This window comes from Salmo salar, chromosome 17, assembly GCF_965601325.2.
Source record: "Salmo salar chromosome 17, fSalSal1, whole genome shotgun sequence".
NCBI lineage: Eukaryota > Metazoa > Chordata > Actinopteri > Salmoniformes > Salmonidae > Salmo > Salmo salar.
The window spans coordinates 8,026,390-8,048,178 of record NC_138307.1 but is presented as its reverse complement, the minus strand read 5'-3'; positions in this window follow the sequence as shown (position 1 = coordinate 8,048,178).

Here is a 21,789-nt window from a genome sequence, read left to right as displayed (position 1 = left end):
AAAATAAGAATTTGTTCTTAACTGACTTGCCTAGTTAAATAAATAAAATAACACATTTGGATAGTCCATCTGTAGATGCTCTACAGACGATCAGAAAACATTTCAACTAACCATCTCTAACCCTTATTCTTTACCTAACCCTAACTGTAACCTTAGCAGCCAGTTGCTTATCAAAATATAGTGTGTTGATCGTATGACCATCTGTAGACCATCTCCAGATGGACTATCTGGATTATCCAAATAAAAAGTGTGACCAAATAGCAATTTTACAATGAATAGGAATATTTGTTTTAGCTAGTGAAAACGATGTAAACCATATGCCATGGCCGTCTCAGGCACCAGATCTCAACCTAATTGAACACTTATGGGAGATTCTGGAGAGGCGCCTCAGACATCATTTTCCACCACCATCAACAAAACACTAAATTATGGAATTTCTTGTGTAAGAACAGTATCGCATTCCATTTGTAGAATCTATGCGAAGGTGCATTGTAACTGTTCTGGCTCATGGTGGCCCAACGCCCTATTACAGTTTTTTACAATTGCTAACAAGCGTTTACCTATACTTATGATACTTTTTCTAAGCTCTTAACACAGAAACACACCTACATCACACAATTAGCCAAATAGTTCTCTGCTCAAAACCACATTTTGTTCATTAAATACCAACTCTACATTTCAAAATGCCAAAAAACGTTCTCTGCACACACTAACTCTATCAAAACACAGCAAAACCGACTCAATATCTAATCATTCTGTCAAAACACCAGCACATGTTTTCTATCCAAGAGGAACATATAGTCAGTCATAGCACAACGACTTTCAAAATACTAACGGTTGATGGCCTTACAAAAACTGCACTACTTTTCATGTTTCAGTTCTACCTGCAGACAATAGACAATATGAAATACATTGTTTTTTATAATTCAGTTTCCTTTTACTGTAAACCACTCCAAATGTTTTGGTTGATGTCACGAGTGCTCCCTCTCCGGCCTCTAGGTCACCAGGCTGCTCGTTATGGCGCACACCTGTCACCATCGTTACGTGCATCAGCGCATAATGACACTCACCTGGACTCCATCACCTCCTTGATTACCTGCCCTATATACGTCACTCCCTTTGGTTCCTTCCCCATGTGTCATTTTTTCTGTTCCTGTGTCATGTCTGTGCGTTGTTCGTGTTTTGGATTATGTTACGTTTGTTTATTAAAACACTCACTCCCTGAATTTGCTTCCCCACTCTTAGTGCACACGTTACAGTTGAATGTGTGCATTTTTGGCAACATACTATCTAAAAGTGAATGAGTCATCTTTACTTTATAGAATGTACAGTAGAAAAAAATAGTAAGTGACAGAATTGCTGCAGGAAAATCTTTATTAGCAACATGAAATTGCTACCAGTGATCAACAAAAAATCCAACATACATTGCCCTTGGTTCCAAATGTGTAAAAATGAAACATAATTACAGTAAAAAAGGCACAGAAGGGGAAAAAACACAAAAATGCACAGTCCTGTTCTAATCTATACGATTTTCAGCATTTGGCCACATGTTCTCGTCCACATCACATCTTATGTCGTCTCTCACTATGCACCTTGGATAGAAACGCTTGGTGTGCCTTATCCACCCCTGGCAGTCTTCAGCTGAGATGTCTCTGCAGCTGGCATCCATTGCGTCCATTTGGTCATGTGGCCGATGATCATACACTTTCCACCTCCAGGCAGAACAAAAACTCAATGGGGTTGAGGAAAGGCAGGCTTGGATGGGCTGCAAACCAGTTTGTGATTGCATGTGAATGGTGGAATGCTACATTGTCCCATGCAATCACAAATGTCCTCATGCTTCCTCCCACCTGTTCCCTTTCTGCTTCTGGCACCAGTTGTTGGTGGAGGTCATCTAAAAACAAAAGAAGGAGCTCACTGTTGTAGGGACCAATCTGACATTTCTGCAGGGCCAAACCAGCACTCGAGATTGCTGCACACATTGTGATATTTGCTCCTCTCTGACCCAGCACATCAACGGTGGCCCTTTTCCCAATGACGTTTCTTCCCCGCCTACGTGTTTTTTCCAGGTTAAACCATGCCTCGTCTACATAAAGGATTTCATGTGGGGTCTGATTAGCCTCCAACTCTGTGACTCTCTGAATGAAATCAAACACAGTATGCGTAAATGCTTTTCAGTATGTCCTACTGTATGTACTGTAACTCATTATAGAACGAGACATATTGGATAGACACCATACCTGGACGTATTGGTGCCGAAGTTCCTTGACCCCATAGTTTAAAACTCACTATAGAACAAGACATATTGGATAGACACCATACCTGGACGTATTGGTGCCGAAGTTCCTTGACCCCATAGTTTAAAACTCACTATAGAACAAGACATATTGGTTAGACACCATACCTGGACGTATTGGTGCTGGAGTTCCTTGACCAGCTCACTGTTCCTTTCAAAAGGAACTGTGTACTACTGTTTCATTCGAACTCTGTGTTTGGTCCGAGTCCGAACAATGGTAGTCAGGCTGATGCTTTTTCCACGTTGTGAAATACCAGGTTGTCCTCTACAATTCTGGTCTGAATTTCTCTCAGTATTATTGCATTGTCAGCAATGACCAATCCTACAATGGTCTTGGTCTTCACTGAGGAGCTTTCCTCTTCCCCCACAGGGAGAAAGACATTGCGTCCTTTAGAGGAACAAAAATACAACATATGTATGTGCATTGGGACTGGTGGCCTACAGTTACTGTGGGACAACAGTAATGATAGAAGAAGCCCTTATGAAATGCATTACATACCTGTTGGTTTGTTGAAAATTCCGGATAATGGAAGCCACGGTTAACCGTCTGAGATAAGGATATACCATGGTTTATCACATGGTCTATGGTGGTGGCTCTTATTTCATCAGTGACAACACCTCTTACTCTCCTTTGAACACCACCACTCATTCTTACTCCCCTCCCCCTACCTCTCCTTCTCCCTTGTCATGGTCCAACTACTCCTCTGCCTGGTCCAGCTACTCCTCTGCCTGGTCCAACTACTCCTCTGCCTTGTCCAACTACTCTGCCTGGTCCAGCTACTCCTCTGCCTGGTCCAGCTACTCCTCTGCCTGGTCCAACTACTCCTCGCTCTGGTCCAGCTACTCCTCTGCCTAGTCCAACTACTCCTCTGCCTGGTCCAGCTACTCCTCTGCCTGGTCCAACTACTCCTCGCTCTGGTCCAGCTACTCCTCTCCCTGGTTCAACTACTCCTCTGCCTGGTCCAGCTACTCCTCTCCCTGGTCCAACTATTCCTCTCCCTTGTCCAGACATTATTTTTTCTCTGTCTTCTCCTCTGTGTTGTTCTGGATCCACATTGAACAAAATAAATGCAAAGAGTCCCCTTTTCACTGTGTATGTCCATGTAATTGAAAGATCAACACCTGGCTATGTCACCGATTGAGATTGAAATCAGCTGTGGTTAGCCTATTTTACACAATTTACAGTAAATCAGCTATTTCTTAATGTTTCAATGATCTGTTAATTCAAAAATGCTTATCAGCTGTTTCAATATAGCTTTTGAGCTGATGTTGTTGCTGAAGTAGAGGCTTTATGCTATATTGAAGGTTTTGAACATTAGGTCTTCATTTCTGGCATGCTGTGTGCAAGCATTTGAAAATAAGACAATAAATATCCATAATTTTGGTATTGGGTAAACTTGTATGTAAAGAAAATTTAAGCATTTTAGAAACGTGTTAATTGACTGCATATTCTGTGAAAACAGCACGAATTGTAATGGTATGGTCCACAACAGACGGATGTTGTGCTAATTGTGTTTAGAGTTTTGAAAATGTGACTACAGATTGGACAAAAGGATGTTAGCGATTGTAAAAAAAAACTAACTGTAAGACACTTTATGTTGGTGTTTCCCTTCTTTTGGTAACCCAGCAAAGCAAAATTGGTTCTGTGAAAGTTCCCAGAACATTCGTTAGGTTGCGGCAAATATTCTCATAACAAAAAACCTGTCCAGTTGTGCTGATGATTATACAATGTTTGTATAAAACATTTGCCTGATGTTGCAAGAACTTTACCTGGATACCTAATAAGAATGTTTGGAGAATGGTGGTTACTCTCTGGTGGTTGTTACAGATGTTGCGCACAACATTTTAGTGAATTTTAGGAGAATGTTCCAAGTATATTTAATTTAAAAAAATTCCAGATGTATTTATTTTTTAATCAACATGTCACGGTTATCGTTGGTAATGGAGGCCCAAAACGCAGCAGGTAAGCAGGTAAGCTCATCTTGACGTTTATTTAACTCAGAATGAACATACAAAAATAACAAACAAGAGAACGAACGAACGAATGAACGATCAACAGACAGTCTGGCAAGGCACAAGGCTAAACACAGAACAATCTCCCACAAATACACAGACAAACACACCCAACTAATATAGGACTTCCAATCAAAGGCAACACCACACAGCTGCCTTCAATTGGAAGTCCACCCCAATTAACTCAACATAGAAATAGATCAACATAGACCATAACTCAAAACCCGGAAATAATAAATCAAACGCCCTCCTAACTAACACACCACCCTGAACCACATAAAACAAATACCCTCTGCCACGTCCTGACCAAACTAAAATGACAATTAACCCTTATACTGGCCAGGACGTGACACAACAACGTTATTTGAATGTTTTTAGGATGTTATCATCCTAATATTAGATAAAACCTTAACTTGAACTTAATGGGAACTTAGCTAATTTTCCAGGAATATTCACAGTTTGCTGGAAATACAGTATTCCCAAATGCCTCCTCTGATCTGATTTCTTTCAAGTGTGCCACAGTTACTACAACTACCACTGAGCCTTGAGCGGGTTTACTTGGTTGTTGAGTTGTGTTGCCGCACCAACAGATCAGTCAGGGAGCATTTACATTTCAGGGGAAGATCCCAGACAAGATTGACTTCATGACCAGCCATTCTGGCTCCGCAGCTCCCCAGGCAAAGCCAACATGGCCGTCAGTTTCCACACAGGAAGTGTCAGAACATGCCAGAGGGCAGCGACAGGTTGCCTGTCTGTCTGTTCCTTCTGCACCATTAGAGAGCAATGCTGCTCCCAGGGGCCATTTAACTCACTTTAAGTCTCACTGGCATGTGTGATACTGTGACCATGGTGAGATATCACCAGCAGCACTGCCACTGACTGAAAGAAGTACCACGTCATAGATGTGAGAAGGATTGTGTTGAGAGATCTTGAGAGATCGATCATTCATGTCCAGATTGAAATCATATAGTATGATAACCTGCACTAGTACTAGACATATTGCAACTGCTTTGTAAACCAAATGACAAACATAAATCAAATCAAATTATATTAGTCACATACACATGGTTAGCAGATGTTAATGTGAGTGTAGCGAAATGCTTGTGCTTCTAGTTCCGACCGTGCAGTAATTCTAACAATTAATATAACAATTTCACAACAACTACCTTATACACACAAGTGTAAAGGAATTAATAAGAATATGTACATATAAATATATGGATGAGCGATGGCCGAACGGCATAGTCAAGATGCAGTAGATGGTATAGAGTACAGTGTATATACATATGAGATGAGTAATGTAGGGTATGTAAACATTATATAAAGTGGCATTGTTTAAATTGACTAGTGATACATTTATTACATCCAATTTCTTATTATTAAAGTAGCTAGAGATTTGAGTCAGTATGTTGGCAGCAGCCACTCAATGTTAGTGATGGCTGTTTAACATGATGGCCTTGAGATAGAAGCTGTTTTTCAGTCTCTTGGTCCCAGCTTTGATGCACCCGTACTGACCTCGCATTCTGGATGATAGCGGGGTGAACAGGCAGTGGCTCGGGTGGTTGTTGTCCTTGATCATCTTTTTGGTCCCATCGGGTGCTGTAGGTGTCCTGGAGGGCAGGTAGTTTGTCCCCGGTGATGTGTTGTGCAGACCTCACTACCCTCTGGAGAGCCTTACGGTTGTGGGCAGAGCAGTTGCCGTACCAGGCGGTGATACAGCCCGACAGGATGCTCTCAATTGTGGATCTGTAAAAATTTGTGAGTGTTTTTGGTGACAAGCCAAATTTCTTCAGCCTCCTGAGGTTGAAGAGGCGCTGTTGCACATTCCTCACCATGCTGTCTGTGTGGGTGGACCATTTGTGTTTGTCTGTGATGTGTGTGGTGGCTAATTTCTGCATTACCAAATGAGGAGAGTTACAAACTTTACACACCAGTCAGAGTTATACTTAAACTACATCTTTAATAATTAAGAGCTTTTGCAAAAGCACTTTGACTTTCAATGATGCGCTATCTCTAATGAACCATTGAAAAGTGATTACACAAAAGTACAAAGATCTTTTATAGCCAAGATACACCCCTCTCAACGTACATGACAAACTACAGATACATAGAATGGGTCACAAGGTTAAGTTTTGTATGAAAGATATCTATAAAACATAGCAGACAGCAACTGCTGTGTCAACAGTTTTCATTGTATAGACCAGTGTCTGGTCCTCCTACTCCAAACTGGAACTGTCTCTCCCTGGTACGGTATAGAACAGAACCATTAGCTCATCCAATGGCATAAATCAATTGACAACTCTAGATAGTCCCATCTCAAGTAAACCCCCTCTTGACTCCACTCCTGGACAAGCTCACTGAGGGGAGTAAGCCTCTAGGTCATACACTATCCCAAGATAAGTGCAACATCAGAGGGGACGTACAATACTCCAGACACTGCCATACACCTTCCCCCAATGCCAAAGGAGGGAGTGACTTGCGCACAGACATTGTGGAGACAAGTAATTGGTTCCCCATTAATCACGCCATCCCTTCACATGGTTTAACAGATACATTCACATATGACAAGTATTTCACATAAGCATATTATGCAAATAAAACATCTTAATTATCTATGTTATCCAACTAATTCTGATTCATCCACCACATGTGTACGACAAGGAACTTAAAACTCTCCACCTTCTCCACTACTGTCCCGTCGATGTGGATAGGTGGGGTGCTCCCTCTGCTGTTTCCTGAAGTCCACAATCATCTCCTTTGCTTTGCTGACGTTGAGTGTGAGGTTATTTTCCTGACACCACACTCCGAGGGCCCTCACCTCCTCCCTGTAGGCCGTCTCGTCGTTGTTGGTAATCAAGCCTACCACTGTAGTGTCGTCTGCAAACTTCATGATTGAGTTGGAAGTGTGCATGGCCACGCAGTCATGGGTGAACAGGGAGTACAGGAGAGGGCTGAGAATGCACCCTAGTGTGTCCCCAGTGTTGAGGATCAGCGGGGTGGAGATGTTGTTTCTTACCCTCACCACCTGGGGTGGCCCGTCAGGAAGTCCAGGACTCAGTTGCACAGGACGGGGTCGAGACCCAGGGTCTCAAGCTTAATGACGAGTTTGGAGGGTACTATGGTGTTAAATGCTGAGCTGTAATCGATGAACAGCATTCTTACATAGGTATTCCTCTTGTCCAGATGGGTTAGGGCAGTGTGCAGTGTGGTTGCGATTGCGTCGTCTGTGGACCTATTGGGGTGGTAAGCAAATTGGAGTGGGTCTAGGGTGTCAGGTAGGGTGGAGGTGATATGATCCTTGACTAGTCTCTCAAAGCACTTCATGATGAGGGAAGTGAGTGCTATGGGGCGATAGCCGTTTAGCTCAGTTACCTTAGCTTTCTTGGGAACATAACATAACATTAACATATCAATTCTCATAACATCATGCATATCCATGCCAATACATGATTTTAGTGTTTTTTTTAATTTTGTATATATAATTTGCATCACACTACTCACAGGTATTTGACATAGTGACATGAAAGACTGAATCAAATAACCTCTAGATCTCTAACGTAGAAGGCAATCGTGTGTGACAGATTATTAATGAGATATGGCTTGCGTCCCAAATGGCACCCTACTCCCTGACCTTAACCTCTCTAGGCTAGGCGGGACGAATTCGTCCCACCTACGTAATAGCCACTGCTATCCTGTGGCGCGATTTTCAAAACCTTAAAAATCCTATTACTTCAATTTCTCAAACATATGACTATTTTACAGCCATTTAAAGACAAGACTCTCGTTAATCTAACCACACTGTCCGATTTCAAAAAGGCTTTACAACGAAAACAAAACATTAGATTATGTCAGCAGAGTACCAAGCCAGAAATAATCAGACACCCATTTTTCAAGCCAGCATATAATGTCACCAAAACCCAGAAGACAGCTAAATGCAGCACTCACCTTTGATGATCTTCATCAGATGACAACCCTAGGACATTATGTTATACAATACATGCATGTTTTGTTCAATCAAGTTCATATTTATATCAAAAACCAGCTTTTTACATTAGCATGTGACGTTCAGAACTAGCATACCCCCCGCAAACTTCCGGGGAATTCGCTAACATTTTACTAAATTACACACGATAAACGTTCACAAAAAGCATAACAATTATTTTAAGAATTATAGATACAGACCTCCTCTATGCACTCGATATGTCCGATTTTAAAATAGCTTTTTGGTGAAAGCACATTTTGCAATATTCTAAGTACATAGCCCAGGCATCACGGGCTCGCTATTTAGACACCCGGCAAGTTTAGCACTCACCATAATCATATTTACTATTATAAAAGTTTGATTACCTTTTGTTGTCTTCGTCAGAATACACACCCAGGACTGCTACTTCAATAACAAATGTTGGTTTGGTCCAAAATAATCCATCGTTATATCCGAATAGCGGCGTTTTGTTCGTGCGTTCCAGACACTATCCGAAATAGTAAAGAAGTGTCGCGCGCATGGCGCAATTCGTGACAATAAAATTCTAAGTATTCCATTACCGTACTTCGAAGCATGTCAACCGCTGTTTAAAATCAATTTTTACGACATTTTTCTCGTAGAAAAGCGATAATATTCCGACAGGGAATCTCCTTTTCGGCAAACAGAGGAAAAAATCCCAAAGGCGGGGGCGGTCGGGGTCACGCGCATAAGCCAGTGTCCCTTGATCGGCCACTTGAGAAAGGCGATAATGTGTTTCAGCCTGGGGCTGGGATGACGACATTCTGTTTTTTCCCGGGCTCTGAGCGCCTATGGACGACGTGGGAAGTGTCACGTTAGAGCAGAGATCCTTAGTAAATGATAGAGATGGAAAACAAGTTCAAGAAATGGTCAGACAGGCGACTTCCTGTAAAGGAATCTCTCAGGTTTTGACCTGCCATTTGAGTTCTGTTATACTCACAGACACCATTCAAACAGTTTTAGAAAATTTAGGGTGTTTTCTATCCATATGTAATAAGTATATGCATATTCTAGTTACTGGGTAGGAGTGGTAACCAGATTAAATCGGGTATGTTTTTTATCCAGCCGTGTCAATACTGCCCCCTATCCTAAACAGGTTAACCCTATCGGCCCTGGTTAAAATTAGTTCACTATCAAGGGAATAGGGTGCCTTTTGGGATGCATCTACAGACAGAAGAATCACATGAATTAAGAACATGAGAGCAAAGAAGCTGCTCATTATCATTCAAGAGGAGCTGTAAGACAATGACCTTTCCTCTGTCTGCAAGCTAAAACCATGTTGTATTGCTAAATCACAAGTGGACAATCATTATTCACAGGTCCTTGAATGAAGAAAAACCCCTAGACTTTTACCATTGAGGATTACATTCAAGAAATCGTGGACCTTGTGATGAAGGCTTGTTTAAAGTGTATACTTAACCTAATATAGCGTCTTTTCTTTCTTTTTTTTCCTGATGAGAAAAAAAATCTGTCCAGGGAGGTTCTCTTCAGCGCTTTTCAACCAATTCAGTAAATATCGATGAAGAGTTAAGATGGAGTGTTGCCTTGTTACCGTCCAATAGTGGATGTAATTTCACAGGCTCTCTTTTACATTTCCCCTGAAGACCGGATGCATTCGGTCTCTGACAACCTGCTGAGGGTGGTGCATATGCTACCTAAGATGTTTTTAATTGAATTGGATGTAGGGACGTCAGTGCTGACATATCATTCTCTCCTTCAGAGAACCGAGGTTACTCAAGAGTAACCAATACGCTTTGGTCACCTGTCTGTTCTGTTGTTCTCAACCGTCTGAAACAAGTAACACAAAGCACCAGTGGACAAACTGGACCAGATCCCAGAGGAATTGAGTACAGCTTCAGTTTGGTCATCTCTAAGGCTGCCTGTCTAACCATACATACAGTGCATTCTGAAAGTATTCAGACACCTTCGCTTTTTGCATTTTCTTTTACTTTACAGCCTTATTCTAAAATGGAATAAAAAATAGTATTAATCCTCATCCATCAACATGCAATAGCCCATAATGATGAAGCAAAACAGATATTTTTTTAATTTAGCAAAAAAAAAATACCTTATTTACTTAAGTATTCAGACCCTTTCCTATGAGACTCGAAATTGAGCTCAGGTGCATCCTGTTTCCATTGTTCATCCTTGAGATGTTTCTACAACTTGATTGGAGTCCACCTGTGGTAAATTCAATTGATTGGACATCATTTGGAAAGGCACACACCTGTCTATATAAGGTCCCACAGTTGACAGTGCATGTCAGAGCAGCAAAAACCAAGCCATGAGTTCGAAGGAATTGTCGGTAGAGCTCTGAGACAAGATTGTGTCGAAGCACAGATCTGGGGAAGGGTACCAAAAAATGTCTGCAGTATTGAAGGTCCCCAAGAACAGTGGCCTCCATCATTCTTAAATGGAAGACATTTGGAACCACCAAGACTCTTCCTAGAGCTGGCCGCCCAGCCAAACTGAGCATTCGGGGGAGAAGGGCCTTGGTCAGGGAGGTAACCAAGTACCCGATAGTCCCTTTGACTGAGCTCCAGAATTTGTCTGTGGAGAAGGGAGAACCTTCCAAAAGGACAACCATCTCTGCAGCACTCCACCAATCAGGCCTTTATGATGGAGTGGCCAGACGGAAGCCACACCTCAGTAAAAGGCACATGACAGCCCGCTTGGAGTTTGCCAAAAGGCACCTAAAGGACTCTCAGACCATGAGAAACAAGATTCTCTGGTCTGATGAAACCAAGACTGAACTCTTTAACCTGAATGCCAAGCCATCTGGAGAAATCCTGGCACTATCCCTACGGTGAAGCATGGTGATGGCATCATCATGCTGTGGGGATGTTTTTCAGCGGCAGGGACTGGGAGACTAGTCAGAATCGAGGGAAAGCTGAACGGAGGAAAGTACAGAGTTTTTTTTATGAAAACCTGGGGCGAAGGTTCACCTTCCAACAGAACAACAACCCTAAGCACACAGCCAAGACAATGCAGGAGTGGTTTGGGGACAGGTCTCTGTATGTCCTTGAGTGGCCCAGCCAGAGCCCAGACTTGAACCTGATCGAACATCTCCGGAGAGACCTGAAAATAGCTGTGCATCGACGCTCTCCATCCATCCTGACAGAGCTTGAGAGGATATGCAGAGAATAATGGGATAAACTCCCCAAATAAAGCTGTTCCAAACTTCATACCTAAGAAGACTCGAGGCTGTAAATGCTGCCAAAGGTGCTTCAACAAAGTACTGTAATATTTCAATTTTTTTTATTTTATATACATTTGCAAAAATGTTTTTGCTTTGTCATTATGGGGTATTGTGTGTAGATTGATGAGGCAAATAAACAAATAATACTTTTAGAATAAGGACTAACAAAATGTGGAACAAGTCAAGGGGTCTGAAAACTTTCCGAATGCACTGTACATACAGTAGGCCTACCTTCCCATTCCCAGACTAATAACTCAGCTGTCAAGCAAGAGTTGACCTTTGGGTTACCTCAATTCAACCTATCATAGATTATGTGTGCCCCCTGCTAGCCTCCCCTCAGCCAGTAGACACCAGGGTCTGACGCTCACCCAATTATCCTCATTCTAGTAGTAGAGGTTGCCTGGTTATTTTTTTAAATGCCTTCCTCACCATCTTAACTAAGCATGCCCCATTCAAGAAATGTAGAACCATGAACAGATATAGCCCTTGGTTCTCTCCAGACCTGACTGCCCTTAACCAACACAAAAACATCCTATGGCATTCTGCATTAGCATCGAACAGCCCCCGTGATATGCAACTTTTCAGGGAAGTTAGAAACCAATATACACAGGCAGTTAAAAAAGCCAAGGCTAGCTTTTTCAAGCAGAAATTTGCTTCCTGCAACACAAACTCAAAAAAGTTATTGGACACTGTAAAGTCCTTGGAGAATAAGAGCACCTCCTCCCAACTGCCCACTGCACTGAGGATAGGAAACTCTGTCACCACCGATAAATCCATTATATTTGAGAATTTCAATAAGCATTTTTCTACATCTGGCCATGCTTTCCACCTGGCTACCCCTAATCCGGTCAACAGCACTGCACCCCCCACAGCAACTCGCCCAAGCCTTCCCCATTTCTCCTTCTCCCAAATCCAGTCAGCTGATGTTCTGAAAGAGCTGCAAAATCTGGACCCCAACAAATCAGTCAGGCTAGAAAATCTGGACGCTTTCTTTCTAAAATGATCTGCCAAAATTGTTGCAACCCCTATTACTAGCCTGTTCAACCTCTCTTTCGTGTCGTCTGAGATTCCCAAAGATTGGAAAGCAGCTGCGGTCATCCCCCTCTTCAAAGGGGGGGGACACTCTTGACCCAAACTGCTACAGACCAATATCTATCCTACCCTGCCTTTCTAAAGTCTTCGAAAGCCAAGTCAACAAACAGATGACCGACCATTTCGAATCCCACCGCACCTTCTCTGCTATGCAATCTGGTTTCAGAGCTGGTCATGGGTGCACCTCTGCCATGCTCAAGGTCCTAAACGATATCTTAACCGCCATCGATAAGAAACAATACTGTGCTGCCGTATTCATTGACCTGGCCAAGGCTTTCGACTCTGTCAATCACCACATCCTCATCGGCAGACTCAATGGCCTTGGTTTCTCAAATGATTGCCTCGCCTTGTTCACCAACTACTTCTCTGATAGAGTTCAGTGTGTCAAATCGGAGGGCCTGTTGTCCGGGCCTCTGGCAGTCTCTATGGGGGTGCCACAGGGTTCAATTCTTGGGCCGACTCTTTTCTCTGTATACATCAATGATGTCACTCTTGCTGCTGGTGAGTCTCTGATCCACCTCTACGCTGACGACACCATTCTGTATACTTCTGGCCCTTCTTTGGACACTGTTATCTACCCTCCAGACGAGTTTCAATGCCATACAACTCTCCTTCCGTGGTCTCCAACTGCTCTTAAATACAAGTAAAACTAAATGCATGCTCTTCAACCGATCGCTGCCCGCACCTGCCCGCCCGTCCAGCATCACTACTCTGGACGGTTCTGACTTAGAATATGTGGACAACTACAAATACCTAGGTGTCTGGTTAGACTGTAAACTCTCCTTCCAGACTCACATCAAACATCTCCAATCCAAAGTTAAATCTAGAATTCGCTTCTTATTTTGCAACAAAGCATCTTTCACTCATGCTGCCAAACATATCCTCGTAAAACTGACCATCCTACCGATCCTCGACTTCGGCGGTGTCATTTACAAAATAGACTCCAATACCCTACTCAATAAATTGGATGCATTCTATCACAGTGCCATCCGTTTTGTCACCAAAGCTCCATATACTACCCACCACTGCGACCTGTACGCTCTCGTTGGCTGGCCCTCGCTTCATACTCATCGCCAAACCCACTGGCTCCAGGTCATCTACAAGACCCTGCTAGGTAAAGTTCCCCCTTATCTCAGCTCACTGGTCACCATAGCAGCACCCACCTGTAGCACGCGCTCCAGCAGGTATATCTCTCTGGTCACCCCCAAAGCCAATTCCTCCTTCGGCCACCTCTCCTTCCAGTTCTCTGCTGCCAATGACTGGAACGAACTACAAAAATCTCTAAAACTGGAAACTCTTATCTCCCTCACTAGCTTTAAGCACCAGCTGTCAGAGCAGCTCACAGTTTACTGCGCCTGTACATAGCCCATCTATAATTTAGCCCAAACAACTACCTCTTCCCCTACTGTATTTATTTATTTATTTATGTTGCTCCTTTGCACCCCATTATTTCTATTTCTACTTTGCACTTTCTTCCACTGCAAATCTACCATTCCAGTGTTTTACTTGCTATATTGTATTTACTTCGCCACCATGGCCTTTTTTGCCATTATTTTGCCTTATCTCACTTCATTTGCTCACTTTGTATATAGACTTATTTTTTTAATATATTATTGACTGTATGTTTGTTTTACTCCATGTGTAACTCTGTGTTGTTGTATGTGTCAAACTGCTTGCTTTATCTTGGCCAGGTCGCAATTGTAAATGAGAACTTGTTCTCAACTTGCCTACCTGGTTAAACAAAGGTGAAATAATTACTTTTTTTTTTTATAAAAAATTCTGGAGCTGGCTGGATGATTGCCAGGCAGTAAAAGCACATATTTCTGGTCTTTATGCATATTAAGTACAAGCAACAAAAACATATGCAAAATGTTACAACAACAGAGTAATATCTTTCTAGCAGCCCTGTGTCACGTATTATTGTCCCCCTCAACATCCACATCTGTAATAATATTGGCCGATTGTCAACAAACTCTCACACATAGTGTTGTTGTCATTGATTTGGTGTGTGTGTGTGTGTGTGTGTGTGTGTGTGTGTGTGTGTGTGTGTGTGTGTGTGTGTGTGTGTGTGTGTGTGTGTGTGTGTGTGTGTGTGTGTGTGTATTTAGAACCCAGCCTCAGTACTAAGCCTTAATTTAACAAAAACTACCTCCTGTGGTAAGGGTGGGGTACAGTGTAGACACAGATGAAAGACGCTCTGTCCTACTTTGTTTGTGTTTTTAGTGTACATGTGTGTATTTGTGCCTGCCTGTGTGTGTGTGGCTGTGTGCGTTGTGTGTGCGCGTACATGCGTGAATGTTTGCATGCAAGTGAGTGAGTGTGTGTATTTGCCTGTACCTGTTTTCGCTTGAGTAGCTCAGGCAAGTAAAGTGTTGATTAGGACTCACACTGTGTGTCTCTGTAGCAATTAACCCATACTCAAAATTGCTAATTAGTCTGTTTCTCTCTCTCTCTCTCTCTCTCTCTCTCTCTCTCTCTCTCTCTCTCTCTCTCTCTCTCACACACACACACATTCACTCGCTCTTGCTCTCATTCAGACTGGCAAGGACATCCAAGAGCTCAAGGCAAAAGAAATTGGCCACAAAAAAACAGATACAGTTCCTGAAATCTTTGGTTGAATTTTATTTGTCATGCCATGACTCAAAGGAAGTATATTTTTAAGAAAGGAACATTACTGAATTCTAGGGTACTGAAGACTGTTTCAGGAATCCCATACTCTACCTCTCTACCCTGTATGTTTTCTGCCACTGTTGCTATGGTTTTTGATGAATATCCCTAATGATAACGATATGGCGGTCATCTAAGTCAGAAAATGAAATATTCTCCTCTGCTTTGATTTATCGAGAAAGCACAGAGCATTTACCTACAATCCAAGGAAATATAATTCACTTCTACGGCATTACATGACATACAGCTCTCTTTTAATCAAAGGTCAAATAGGGGGTGCTTATATTTGTCCTGTTCCATACATGTAACACGACTCATGATAAGACCAAAATGCAGACACAGGAGGCAGACAGTTCGAATCTCAGATGTTTATTACAAAACAAGGGGCAGGCAAACGGCAGGTCAAGGGCAGGCAGAGGTCAGTAATCCAAGGCAGCGTCAATCACGGGCAGAACGGTAGGCAGACTCAGGGTAGGCAGAATGGTCAGAACCGGGAAGACTAGAAAACACGACCAGAGATACTGAAAACACGTTGGTAAGAGTAGACAAGACAAGATGAACTGGCAACAGACCAGAAAATGCAGGTATAAGTACACAGGGGATAATGTGGTAAAATTGGAGACACCTGGTGGGGGGTGGAAACAAGCATAAGACAGGTGAAACAGATAGGGGCGCCACCTGGTTTCCTACCCAGGCACATACCTGGTTGACAGAGGTGCCGGGCAGCTGGACTCAGCGATGAGGGTTGGGTCCAGGATGTTCCTAGTGGGGACCCAGCACCTTTTTTCTGGGCCATAACCCTCCCAGTCAACCAGGTACTGGAATCCCCTGCCCTGAGGTCGAACACTCAGGAGGCGCCACACCGTGTCCACCGGATGGCCACCGATGAGACGCGGGAGAGGGGTGGGAGACAAAGGCCTGTGAGACATAGGTTTAATCCTAGACACATGAAAAGTGGAATGTATACGAAGGGTGTGTGGCAACAGAAGAACAGCAAAGGGGCTAAGAATCTCCTTGGCTAAGGGCAACTTGGGAAGGGGAATGAAATTGGCGGCTTTGGAAAACCTATCCACCACCATAGGGATAGTGGTCTTGCCAACTGTTTGAGGGTGATATATGGGAGGGTGATATATGGGACCAGGGACGGTGAGGAACAGGGAGTGGTTGAAGGAGGCCAGCCGTAGCTTGCTGCGAAGTCTTATTCTGAGCACACACAGTGCAGGCGGCGATGAATGCGGAAACATCAGAAACCATGGTGGGCCCCCAACAATGTTGTTGTACAAGGGCCAGGGTCTGACGGAAGCCAGGATGATAGGCAAGTCAAGAGGAATGAGCCCATTCCAGGACCGGGGAACCAAGAAGAGTCTGGGACAAACATCCAGTTAAGGCCACAGTAGTGGATACACGGCGGGGGAGGCAGATGTACTTTTCCACCATGAAAACCTCAAAACCACGGGTACCTGAGGAGATTCGATGAACAAAAACTGCATAGACTCACAGTGGTTCCCTGACACTCGCATGTTGATAGGAACCGTATTGTGGGTGACACTGCCAATAGAGCGCCCATCCAGCGCTCTGACGTCCATGAGAATGAAGAGGGGTTGAGTTGGTATTCCCATCTCTGACACCAGGTAGTGTCCATAAAACTCTTGTCAGCCCCAGAGTCAATGAGTACCCGGAGAGATTTTGACCTGTCACCCCACAGCTGGATGGCATGGAGAGGGGTACGCGTAATGGGAAATTGGAAATCTCCCCATTGCCCACCAGCGTACTTGTACCTACTGATGAGCCTGGTCTTTTAATGGACAGGTAGAAATGTAATGACCTGTAGTTCCACAATACAGACAGCTCTTGTTGTCCAGTCAGCATAAACGTTCGACAGGAGGCAATCTAGCTCTGCCAAGTTCCATAGGCTCCGGAGGAGGCGAGTCGGGGGAACTTGGGGAACCTCGGATTATCTCGGTAATGTAGATGCTGGGGACTTCCGGGATTCCTCGGAGGCGAGGTGGGATCCTTGGACGAGCGAGTGTGACTGGGAACAGACCTCCTCTCCCTCCTACATTCCCGTAGACGCCCATCGATCCGTATGGTCAAGGCAATGAGAATCGAAATGCATGGGGCAGCTACTGGGCTGAGAGCTCTTCTTTAAACCTCTTACATCTAGACGTTCCGCTAGCGGAACACCTGCTCCAATATCCAATGATGGGCGTGGCGCGAAATACAAACTCCTCTAAAATCCGAAAAATTCAATTTTTCAAACATATTACTATTTTACAGCATTTTAAAGACAAGACTCTCGTTAACCTCTTACATCTAGACGTTCCGCTAGCGGAACACCTGCTCCAATATCCAATGATAGGCGTGGCGCGAATTACAAATTCCTCAAAAATACAAAAACTTCAATTTTTCAAACATATGACTATTTCACAGCATTTTAAAGACAAGACTCTCCTTTATCTAACCACACTGTCCGATTTCAAAAAGGCTTTACAGCGAAAGCAAAACATTAGATTATGTCAGCAGAGTACCAAGCCAGAAATAATCAGACACCCGTTTTTCAAGCTAGCATATAATGTCACAAAAACCCAGAAGACAGCTAAATGCAGCACTAACCTTTGATGATCTTCATCAGATGACACACCTAGGACATTATGTTATACAATACATGCATGTTTTGTTCAATCAAGTTCATATTAATATCAAAAAACAGCTTTTTACATTAGCATGTGACGTTCAGAACTAGCATACCCCCCCGCAAACTTCCGGAGGAATTTGCTAACAATTTACTAAATTTCTCACGATAAACGTTCACAAAAAGCATAACAATTATTTTAAGAATTATAGATACAGAACTCCTCTATGCACTCGATATGTCCGATTTTAAAATAGCTTTTTGGTGAAAGCACATTTTGCAATATTCTAAGTACATTGCCCAGCCATCACGGGGTAGCTATTTAGACACCCGGCAAGTTTAGCACTCACCAATATCAGATTTACTATTATAAAAGTTAGATTACCTTTTGTTGTCTTCGTCAGAATGCACTCCCAGGACTTCTACTTCAATAACAAATGTTGGTTTGGTCCAAAATAATCCATCGTTATATCCGAATAGCGGCGTTTTGTTCGTGCGTCCCAGACACTATCCTAAATGGTAAATAAGGGTCGTGCGCATGGCGCAATTCGTGACAAAAAAAATCTAAATATTCCATTACCGTACTTCGAAGCATGTCAACCGCTGTTTAAAATCCATTTTTATGCCATTTTTCTCGTAAAAAAGCGATAATATTCCGACCGGGAATGTCCATTTAGCTAAACAGAGGAAAGTAAACAAAGCTTTCGGTCGACGCGGGCACGAGCCTGAGTCTCACAGTACTGTAACCAGCCACTACCCAAACGCGCTACTTTTTTTCAGCCAGAGCCTGCAAAGCCACGATTCAGCTTTTTACCGCCTTCTGAGACCCTATGGCAGCCGTAGGAAGTGTCACGGGACAGCTAAGATCCTCACTCTTCAATAAACAGAGACAAGAAGAACGACACCTTGTCAGACAGGCCACTTCCTGCATGAAATCTTCTAAGGTTTTTGCCTGCCATATGAGTTCTGTTAACTCACAGACATCATTCAAACAGTTTTAGAAACTTTAGGGTGTTTTCTATCCAAAGCCAATAATTATATGCATATTCTAGTTACTGGGCAGGAGTAGTAACCAGATTAAATCGGGTACGTTTTTTATCCAGCCGTGAAAATACTGCCCCCTAGCCATAACAGGTTAATCTAACCACACTGTCCGATTTCAAAAAGGCTTTACAGCGAAAGCAAAACATTATATTATGTCAGCAGAGTACCCAGCCAGAAATAATCAGACACCCATTTTTCAAGCTAGCATATAATGTCACAAAAAACAAAACCACAGCTAAATGCAGCACTAACATTTGATGATCTTCATCAGATGACACACCTAGGACATTATGTTATACAATGTATGCATGTTTTGTTCAATCAAGTTCATATTTATATCAAAAACCAGCTTTTTTACATTAGCATGTGACGTTCAGGACTAGCATACCCCCCGCAAACATCCGGTGAATTTACTAAATTACTCACGATAAACGTTCACAAAAAACATAACAATTATTTTAAGAATTATAGATACAGAACTCCTCTATGCACTCGATATGTCCGATTTTAAAATAGCTTTTCGGTGAAAGCACATTTTGCAATATTCTCAGTAGATAGCCCAGCCATCACGGCTAGCCATTTAGACACCGACCAAGTTTAGCCCTGACCAAACTCCGATTTACTATTACAAAAGTTTGATTACCTTTGTTGTCTTCGTCAGAATGCACTCCCAGGACAGCTACTTCAATAACAAATGTTGGTTTGGTCCAAAATAATCCATCGTTATATCCAAATAGCGGCGTTTTGTTCGTGCGTTCTAGACACTATCCGAAGTGTAAATAAGGGTTACGAGCATGGCGCAATTCGTGACAAAAGATTTCTAAATATTCCATTACTGTACTTCGAAGCATGTCAACCGCTGTTTAAAATCAATATTTATGCCATTTTTCTCGTAAAAAAGCGATAATATTCCGACCGGGAATCTGCATTTAGGTAAACAGAGGAAAGAAAACAAAGCATTCGGTCGACGCGGGCACGCACCTGAGTCTCACAGTACTGTAACCAGCCACTACCCAAACGCGCTACTAAGATCTGGAATGCTTCCATAAGATTTCTAAGTAACTCCTCGTGTCTTCCGATGGTGACAGTGTTGCGGAGCTGGTCCGAGTCTGCTGGGTCAGTCATGCTAACACAACACAGAATAAGACCCAGATGCAAACACAGGCAGCAGACATTTAGAATCTCAGATGTTTATTACAAAACAGGGGGCAGGCAAATGGCAGGTCAAGGGCAGGCAGTGGTCAGTAATCCAAGGCAGCGTTTATCAAGGGCAGAACGGCAGGAAGGCTCAGGGCAGGCAGAATGATCAGAACTGGGAAGACTTGAAAACATAAACTAGAGATACTGGAAAACGTGAAAACAAGCTGGTAAGACTTGAAAAGACAAGTACACAGGGGATAATGGGGGAAAATCGGAGACACCTGGAGACAAGCACAAGACAGGTGAAACAGATTAGGGTGTGACAACATGTACAAATATGTAACCTGTACAAGTGTGTGGTGTGAAATGGAAATATGTGTCTAGCATATCCCACTCCCCCTGAGACACCCTCAGAGAGGGGTAATGCCTCTTTATCAGTGAGTGGTATTTATGCTGAACTGAAAGAATTGTGGGAAAGGATATTAGTGATTATAGTTATTACATACAGGCATGTAGGCTTTGTATGGTTATGATTGTAGAACATTTAAGATTTTAAAACATTTGCTGGGGGAAATATGGTCACAGATTTTTCAATGAATACTGTGAATTCAGAGGAGGCTGGTGGGAGGAGCTATAGGAGGACTGGCTCATTGTAATTGCTGGAATGTAATGACTCCGTTCCATTGATTCCATTCCAGCCATTACAATGAGCCTGTCCACCTATAGCTCCTCCCACCAGCCTCCTCCATGTGAATTGTAGGCCATTTCTGTCATACTGCAGTGTGACAAAGTCAACAAAGCTCCCAAGCTGCATATCCTTACACTGTGTGCTGAACTCCCCAGACATTTTCAGTGGGTACATGTAAGCCTTGGTGAGGGTACTCACACACCTATCTCTCAATCAATCGTAGGTCTAAGAGTACCATTCATGAACTACATTTTAAATGTACGTTATTTAGCAGACACTCTTATCCAGAGCGCATACATTTTCATAATGGTTCCCCGTGGGAATGGAGCCCACCACCCTGGCATTGCAAGTGCCATGCTCTACCAAGACTACTAACTTAAAATTGGCTAAACAAAATATCGGAAATTTAACAGCAAATCATATTCACCATATGGCCTGAAATCATAGCATGTAATTTTCCCTTCTTACTTTCCCAATCAACAGAATCTAGTGGAACTTTAAAGGGCATTCCATTCTGTGGTGCTATACAGCTGGAACAGGAGCTGGGAATGCAACGTCTTGATTTTAGTTGACAGGTTTCCTTCGCACTGCGGCGTGCTTTCCTTGTGAGCTGCCGTGGATCCCATGTTTATAGACCAGAGGTCTCTCTCCGAGCAGCTCAAGGACATTAGTTGGAGTTACAGCCGTTTATTCTGCTACACTGCTCCTCGATGGGTTCACTGGCGAGAAAAGCAGGCGCTGTGCTAAAGAGAAATCCTTTCTGGGAATTGTGTGTTATACTATGATTGGTTAAACGTTATACTACTACGGTGTCAGAGACATTAACGTTTGTGAACCAAATCAGGAGAGTTGTAAATCATATATATTAATATAGTACAATAAAATATTGTATAATTATACAGTATATAGCATATACAACCCATAATTATCCTTCCCTCTGCCATAAATAGAGCGTTTGACAAATACATTTACAAATAATGGAGATAATAGATCAAAAATAGATAATGAGTTAAAAGTG